The following is an 8,892-nucleotide window of genomic DNA, read 5'->3' on the forward strand; positions in this document are numbered from 1 at the left end:
CGGGTTTCGCCTGGGCCCCTCCCCGCGATCTCGTCGCGAGGGGCGGGCCCAGGCGGACTGGGCCGGAGACTGGAGGGCTCCTAAGAAGACCGGGAAGTTCTTTGTCGAGCAACAGATGTTCGGGGTAAAACTCCCTCTCTCTTTTTCCAGTTCCGGAGAACTGAGAGGAGGGAGGCGCTGCCCCCGCCGCCCCCTGCCCAACTTCCAACTCAGCTCTAGACCCCGCCCCAGATGTGCTCTTAAGACAGACTCAACCGCACTTAACCAAACTTGGGGTTCCCTGGTGGCTCAGGCGGTAAAGAATCCGCCTGCAATGCAGGAGACTGGGTTCGATCCCTGGGTTGGGAAGATCCCCTGGAGAAGGGAATGGCTACCCACTCCAGTATTGTGGCCTGGAGAATTCCATGGACTGTATAGTCCATGGGGTCGCAAAGAGGCGGACAGGACTGAGCGACTTTTACTCTCTTAACCAAACTTGGAGTCTGGTTACAAATTCAAGAGACTGGAAGGAGACCCGGGTGGGTGAGGTGTTCTGGAAACCAGGGTCGCAAACCTGGTGCTGGAGGAGGGCCAGACAGATGACTTCAACATGATGCGGCGCCGTCTACTTTGAGCGGCCCTGTGCACTTCCGCTGCCAGCGGAAGTGCAGGTCCCAAGCAGATCTCAAAAGAAATCAGAATCTTGGATGTCTGCTTTCATTTCTAAAGGATGGCAGCTCACCTTACAAAAGTACCGCTTGTCTTGAACAAATCTTATCTTACCTTTTCATCACTGTGTGTAGTGATGAAAATGTTCTGTATCTGGGCTGCCCAATAGGGGGTGGCTAGTGGTGACTCAGTAAAGATTCCACCTGCAATGCGGGAGACCTGGTTCGATCCCTGTGGTGGGAAAATCCCCTAGAGAAGGGACCAGCTATCCACTCCAGTGTTCTTGCCTGGAGAATCCCATGGACAGAGGAGTCTGGCAGGCTACAGTCCATGGGTTTGCAAAGAGTCGACACAACTGAGCGACTTTCAGTGACTTACTTTAGTGAGCACCAGCCAGGTAGCTAGTGTAACTGAGGCATTGATAGTTGAACTTAAATAGCCACACGTGGCTAGTGGCTATCATACTGGACAGTTCAGGTAGAGCAATAATTCTTCGTGTGTCACAGCCTTTTGAAGCTCATTGGAAACTGTGGACCTTCTTACAGAAAAATGTACCTAGTGTTGCTGGCTTGAATGTTTGATTAAAGTGACAGAGGATGCATGGCTCTTTGGAAGCCCCACTCGTGGGCCTCAGTTTCCCTAGGAAACTAAACTTACTTGTGGTTGAAGAGGACCCCTCCCATTCCCCCCCCACCCCTGACAGCTGTACTCCCAGAGCTTTTCTACCATCTTGCTCTGTCCCCCATCCCTGATTCTCCAGAATCCACTGGGCTGTCTTTCTTGCTCTTGCAATAAGGATGTCAGGACATTATCAACAGCAATATAGATCCAAGTACCCATCTTTTGAAGGCTTCTTTCAGTCGATTAGTGAATAATGATTGTGTGCCCTCCATGACCTGAGCACTGGACTGGCTGCTGAGGATACAAAAGAGGAACATGACAGTCATGGTTTCTGTAGAGCTGTAGTGTATGTGAACAAATATTCATTCACTCACTTACTCATTCATTCAATATACTGAGCAGTCAGGCCTAGGCTGGGTACTGAAATAGTGAGTAGTACAAATCAGCAGGACAAGTTAGGAAAGTAGGCGCTCAGTATCATGGACTATGGTGGAGGGGATGGATTAGGGAAGGCCTTCTGGAAGAAGGGACATTTAAACAGAGACGGAAGGTGAGAGGGATAAGCCAGACAGCAGGGGTCTGAATATATGAGAGGATAAGGTCTTGTGTGACTTGATAGCAGTGGAACTTGAGGAGGTGTCCCTGTGATCCTGCACCTCCCAGCAGCTGGAAGTGGGACCTGTCAGTGGGACATATTCCTTGGTGCTTCACCCCACCAGCACTGCCTTTGCATGAGACAGGAAGTGCTATGCTTGAGTAGTGAGTCCCCCACTGCCTGTCCAGAGGTTAGGATTTCAAACAATAGAGAAGCATTACTTTGGGTTTGTAAGAGCTCCCAATGAAAAGGCATGGCCTCTGAAGCAGGGAACTTACTACCTTCTGTGCTCTTGGACAGGCAAGATGAGATTTGCTGAGTGGGGAGTGGGGGGGGTTGGTGGCAGGGGGTGGGGGGTGGGTGGAGGCAGACCAAGAGGAGAAGTGGGAGGAAGCACAGAAAAAGATCAGAACTAGAGAAAGAAAAGGATAGTTCAGTTGAGTTCAGTCGCTCAGTCGTGTCCGACTCTTTGAGACCCCATGGACTGCAGCACGCCAGGCCTCCTTGTCCATCATCAACTCCCAGAGTTTACTCAAACTCATGTCCATTGAGTTGGTGATGCCATCCAGCCATCTCATCCTCTGCCATCCCCTTCTCCTCCTGCCCCCATTCCCTCTCAGCATCAGGGTCTTTTCAAATGAGTCAGTTCTTCGCATCAGGTGGCCAAACTATTGGAGTTTCAGCTTGAACATCAGCCCTTCCAATGAACACCCAGGACTGATCTCCTTTAGGATGGACTAGTTGGATCTCCTTGCTGTCCAAGGGACTCACGAGTCTTCTCCAACACCACGGTAAAGAAGGAGGAAATGAGAAAGTGGGTGGAGATTGGAGACAGTCTTTACTTATTTGCAGCATTGCCAGCATAGGCCCTGACCCCAGGGATTGAGAATTGCACATCCTTTGCCCCGATTCTGGTTGGTTTCCTGCCAGACACTAGTAGTTTCCAACAGTTAGATTGTTCCAGAGGTAGTCTTGGCTCCCGGGGGAATTACAAGAGAATTCCAACACTGCTGTGCAGTGGGAAGTTTACATTATCTCCCCTGAGCTTGCCTAATTCTCTCTCTCTGTTTGGTATCCATTTATTATTTATTTATTTGGCTGCATAGGGTCTTAGTTGCATCATGGGGGATTTTTTGCTCCAGTGCACAGACTCTCTAGTTGTGGCATATTGATTCAGTAGTTGGGGCACACAGTCTTAGTTCTTCACGGCTTGTGGGATCTTAGTTCCCCGAGCAGGGATTGAACCCATGGTCCCCTGCATTGCAAGACAGATTCTTAACCAGTGGACCAGCAGGGAAGTCCCCTGCATTCTCTTCTTTTATATTTTCATCCCTCTACTATCCTACGAGAGTTAAGTCCTCTCAACTAGAGGGTCAGGAGTAAGTGATGATATTAAATAGTCAAAGTATTTCACCGTGTAATTGCTTTCTTTCATCTTAAAAATTGCCTTCTCTTTCTTCCTATGTGCATGTTTGGCTAAGTATGCTGTCATTTTTAATCTTTATTCTTGATGAATTAAAGGAACCAGAAGCAAGGGGAATGACATTTAACAGCACATGGTACCAGAGGAAAGGAAAAGCAAATTTCAAAAAGGTGAGCTGGTGTGCTGATCTGCTATTTCTGGCTGTGAATAATGTCATCAAAACAACAAAATCCAGCCAGAAGTTACTGAAACAATAGGAAAACCTTATCATCTATGGAACAAGAAGTCTCATGTTAGATCAATTTCAGAGTGTTTCATTCAAGTGGCTTGATGATATCAGTAAGGAACCGGTTTTCTGTTTTGTTTTTTTCTCTGAGAGGCATGGGGAAAAAAGTGTTTCCTCTCTTTATTGGGAAGAAGAATCTTCCAGCAGACATTCCTTCACATCTCATTGGCCAGAATTGTGTCACAGGCCTATGCCGGATCCAGTGACAGGCAAGGGGACTGGAATTTCCAGGGCCGATTTAGGCAAATCACGATTCACTTCCTGGGGATGGAAGATATGTAGCTTCCTGTGAACCACGTGGTTAGAGTTCTGTTGGCAGGGACGAGCAAGTAGATGACTATGTCTGCTAGGAGTAATCATGATTAACTGCTTTCAAGTTTAAAAGCACCTTGAGCATTCTACCTTTTTCTACTTCTCTGCTCAAAATTGCACACATTCTTCAAGGCTCAACTCAAATGTCACATTTCCCTTGAGATTTTCCCTTATACCTCTAGTCAGAACTTATTACTTCTTCCTAAATATGCCCAGAGCCTTTGTCTCTCACACATAACACTTTTCACAGTCTCTGGGTTAAGAAATTTGTCTTTTTGTCTTCCCTAATTCTGAATTCCTTGAGAGGAAGGACCACATATGATTCATGTTTATGTGCTAAGTCCAGGGACCAGCACATTTACTGCCTTTCCCCACAAGTTGATCCCCATAAGACAGATTCACCTTGAGTCTGGGGATCATTATCATTGGTTCATCATATACCCAGCACCTAGGGAAGTACCTGGTGCATGTAGGTGGCCAAAAGGTATTTTGAATAAATAGTAGAATAATAATAACTACCAGTCTCTACTTCTGGTCAAGGTGGATGAGAGAAGGGGCTGGATTTACACTTCCATTTCAAACAAGTAAACAAAAAAACAGACAAAATATATGAAACAACAGTTTCCAAGGCACTGGTCACCAGCAATGAAGGACACTAGAAATAAGTAAGGTGACTCCTACCATGGTCCCAGTTTGCTTTTCTTCACATATTTTCCAGGGTACAATTCAGAGAGGAGAAACTAAGATGAAACCTGGTAGATGCCCTGAGTTGAAAAGAGAAAGGTGAGTGTCCAGGGACCAAATCAGCCACATTTCTTAGGAGACAGAACCAGACAGCAGACAGCTGCTCAGAGAGAGACCCCAAAGATCAGCAGAGGGCCCCCTTGAGTATTCAGTAGAGTACTGATCAGTGCATCCGTGAGCCTGAGGACTGAACCATCTGAAAGGGTGAGAAGGAATAGTGAGGGTCAGGAATGATGCCTGTTCCCAGCAGCTGGACTGGAAAGACAGTTCCTGAGGCACTGGTAGAATGTATACTCAGGCAGGTCTTGATTCAGTGGTGGGGAATAATTAGCCGCAGACAGAGCGCTACTCCAGAAAGTGTGTAATAAGCACAAAAGCAAGACTTGAAAAAAAAAAAAATCAAACTATTTCCAAGTAACTGAACTTCATCCCAGCTAAAAAGCTCAAGAAAAACCTTAGAGGAATGCAAAAAATATCCAGTACCCAACAAGATAAAACACAGTTACTAGCATCCAGTCAGATACAAGAAGGCAGGGAAACATGACCCGTAATGAAGAGAATAATCAATCAAATAAAACTGGCCCAGAATAGACACGGATGTTAGAGTGAAGAGGGAAGAACATTGAAAGTTATTATAATTGTATTCAGTATGTCTAAAAGATTCAGAAGATATAATGAAGATATAAAAATGACTCAAATTGAAAATCTGGAGGTTAAAATTATACCTAAGATGAAAAATACACTTCATGGTATAAAGAAAAACTATTGCTTTTGTTTTACATTACATACAGTACTCTCTAAATACTGCTATATTTTGTAGACTTTGATACTTCTGACCACCCTGTGTCTGGGGCTTTCCCAAGGAATTCTGCAGCACCATCAGGGTCCTACAGTTTCACTCAGTTCAAACATATCTACCCAGAGAAGTCAGATTGCATAGGTTAAGGGTACAATCTTACATGACTCTCCACACCAACTTCAGATGTTGGTTTACAAGTCCAAGTTGTTACATGTGCCTCTGACTGACTGTCTATAGATTGAGTCCCCTCCTTGATCCAATTAATTTCCTAGAATTTGTCACAGAACTCGGGAAAACATTTTATGTACTTGATTATAAAAGGGTATAACTCAAGGACAATCAGATGGAAGAGAGCCGTAGAGCAAGGTATGTGGGAATGGACATGGAGTTTATTTGAGTCCTCTGGACTTACCATTCTCTGAGGACTTCTGTGTCTTTATTGTTGTTCAGTCACTAGGTCATGTCCAACTCTTTGTGACCCCATGCACTGCAGCACGCCAGGCCTCCCTGTCCATCACCAACTCCCGGAGCTTGCTCAACTCATGTCCATCAAGTCGGTGATGTCATCCAATTATCTCATCCTCTGTCATCCCCTTTTCCTGCCTTCAATATTTCCCAGCATCAGGGTCTTTTCCAGTGAGTTCTTTGCATCAGGTGGCCAAAGTATTGGAGTTGCAGCTTCAGCATCAGTCCTTCCAATGAATACCCAGGACTCATTTCCTTTACGATTGACTGGTTGGATCTCCTTTCATTTCAAAGGACTCTCAAGAGTCTTCTCCAGCACCACAGTTTGAAAGCACCAGTTCTTCAGTACTCAGCCTCCTGTATGGTCCGACTCTCACATCCGTACGTGACTATTGGAAAAGCCATAGCTTTGACATGCAGACCTTTGTCGGCAAAGTGATGTCTCTGCCTTTAATATATTGTCTAGGTTTGTCATAGATTTTCTTCCAAGGACCAAGCGTCTTTTAATTTTTGTGGCTGCAGTCACTATCTGCAGTGATTTTGGAGCCCAAGAAAATAAAAATCTGTCACTGTTTCTACTTTTTCCCCATCTATTTGCCATGAAGTGATGGGACCAGATACCATTATCTTAGTTTTCTGAATGTTAAGGTTTTAGCCAGCTTTTCCGCTCTCCTCTTTCACTTCCATCAAGTGGCTCTTGATGTTCTAGTTCCTCTTTGCTTTCTGCCTTTAGAATGTTATCATCTACATATCTGAGGTTGTTCATATTTCTCCTGGCAATCTTGATTCCAGTTTTTGACTCATCCAACCTGGTATTTCTCATGATGCACTCTGCATGTAAGTTAAATAAGCAGGGTGACAATATATAGCCTTGATGTACTCCTTTTCCAGTTTTGAACCAGTTCATTGTTCCATGTCTAGTTCTAACTGTTGCTTTTTGACCTGCTTACAGGTTTCTCAGAAGGCAGATAAGGTGGTCTGGTATTCCATCTCTTTATGAATTTTCTAGTTTTTGTCGTGATCCACACTGTCAAAGGCTTTAGCATAGTCAGTGAAGCACAAGTAGATGTTTTTCTGGAATTCCCTCGCTTTCTCTATGATTCAGCAGATGTTGGCAATTTGAAGTCTGATTCCTCTGCCTTTTCTAAATCCAGCTTGTATATCTGAAACTTCTCAGTTCATGTACTGTTGAAACCTAGCTGGAAGGATTTTGAGCATTACCTTGCTAGCATGTGAAATGAATGTTCAAACGTAGTTTGAACATCCTTTGGCATTGCCTTCCTTTGGGACTGGAATGACAACTGGCCTTTTCCAGTCCTGTGGCCGTTGCTGAGTTTTCTAAATTTGCTGTCATATTGAATGCAGCACTTTCACAGCATCATCTTTTAGGATTTGAAATAGCTCAACTGGAATTCTATCACCTCCACTAGCTTTGTTGTTAGTAATGCTTCCTAAGGCCCACTTGACTTCAGATGTCTGGCTCTCTGTGAGTGACCATATCATTGTGGTTATCTGGGTCATTAAGACTTTTTTTGTATATGTATCTTCTGTGTATTCTTGCCACCTCTTCTTAATCTCTTCTGTTTCTGTTAGATCCTTGTAGCTCACCAAACCCTTTCTTCCTTTTGGGGCTTATGGAGGTTTCATTACATAGGCATGGTTGATTAAACCATTGACCAATAGTGATTCACTCATGTACCAGCCCCTTTCACCTCCTTGGAGTCTAGAAGTTGGGGGATATGGCTGAGAGTTCCAATCCTATAATCACACGGCTAGTTCCCCCATCCTTTGGCACTTTACAAAATCATCTTATTAAATTAAACTCAGAGGTAGGTGAAAGTGACTTGTTACAAATAACAAAGGACACCTTTATTACTCTTACCATTTAGGAAAATCCAAGGGGTTTTAGCTCTATGTCGAGAAGGAGACAAAGACCGAACATACATTTCATAAAACAAATCACAGTATCACAAAGGCATTAGAAAATATTAATGCACTTGAAGGCATAGCAATAGAAACTATCCTAAAGGAAACACACAGAGAAACATGAATTTAAAAAATAGAGAGTCAGTGATACCTGGGACAATTTCAAGTGGCCTATTATATGACTCTGATTTTGCTAAGTTTTCAGCATATGACTGACTCCTAGAAAAGGGAGACCTATTTCGATCCCTGGGTCGGGAAGATCCCCTGGAGAAGAGAATAGCTACCTACTCCAGTATTCTTGCCTGGAGAATTCCAGAGGCGCCTTGAAGGCTATAGTACATGGGACCACAAACAGTTGCCACAACTGAGCGACTAACACTTTTCACTTAGGAACTAACCTGAGCAGTTTTGCTAAATATTCAGCACAGCCCTGACTCCTAGTAAAGGCATGAAACATACCCATTCATCACGTTATCTTGAAACCCAGTGTCTGAGGAATTTGGAGGGGAATTTTTGCAGCTTGTCAGCATTGTTTTTGAGATTTCTGGAGGACTTTGCTTTTATGGAGCAAGAATACACTTAACATGACCAGGCAGGGTGCTCTTTGGGGCTCCTTCGTTCTGAGGTATTCTGTACCTACAACAGTGGTTCCTGGCCCAATAGATTAATTGAATTTAACTATGACTTTTACAGAAAGGGGGACAATAGGCGATTATTTCTGACTTTTCCAGACCCATTCCTGTGAGATAGCCTTTGGTTGTTGATGCATGTCTTTAATGTTGTATATTGCATCCTTTTCCTGGAGGTTTTTATGAACATTGTCATTTGGGGTCCTGTGAATGTTCTTTAGCAATCAGCTCTGTAAACTTCCATTGATAGTGTGAAAAAATGTGCTTTCAACCCTGCTGTTACTAAGTCACGTCAGTCATGTCTGACTCTGCCATAGACGGCAGCCCACCAGGCTCCCCCGTCCCTGGGATTCTCCAGGCAAGAACACTGGAGTGGGTTGCCATTTCCTTCTCCAATGCATGAAAGTGAAAAGTAAAAGTGAAGTCACTCAGTCGTGTCCGACT

This window comes from Odocoileus virginianus, chromosome 10 (assembly GCF_023699985.2).
Source record: "Odocoileus virginianus isolate 20LAN1187 ecotype Illinois chromosome 10, Ovbor_1.2, whole genome shotgun sequence".
Lineage (NCBI taxonomy): Eukaryota > Metazoa > Chordata > Mammalia > Artiodactyla > Cervidae > Odocoileus > Odocoileus virginianus.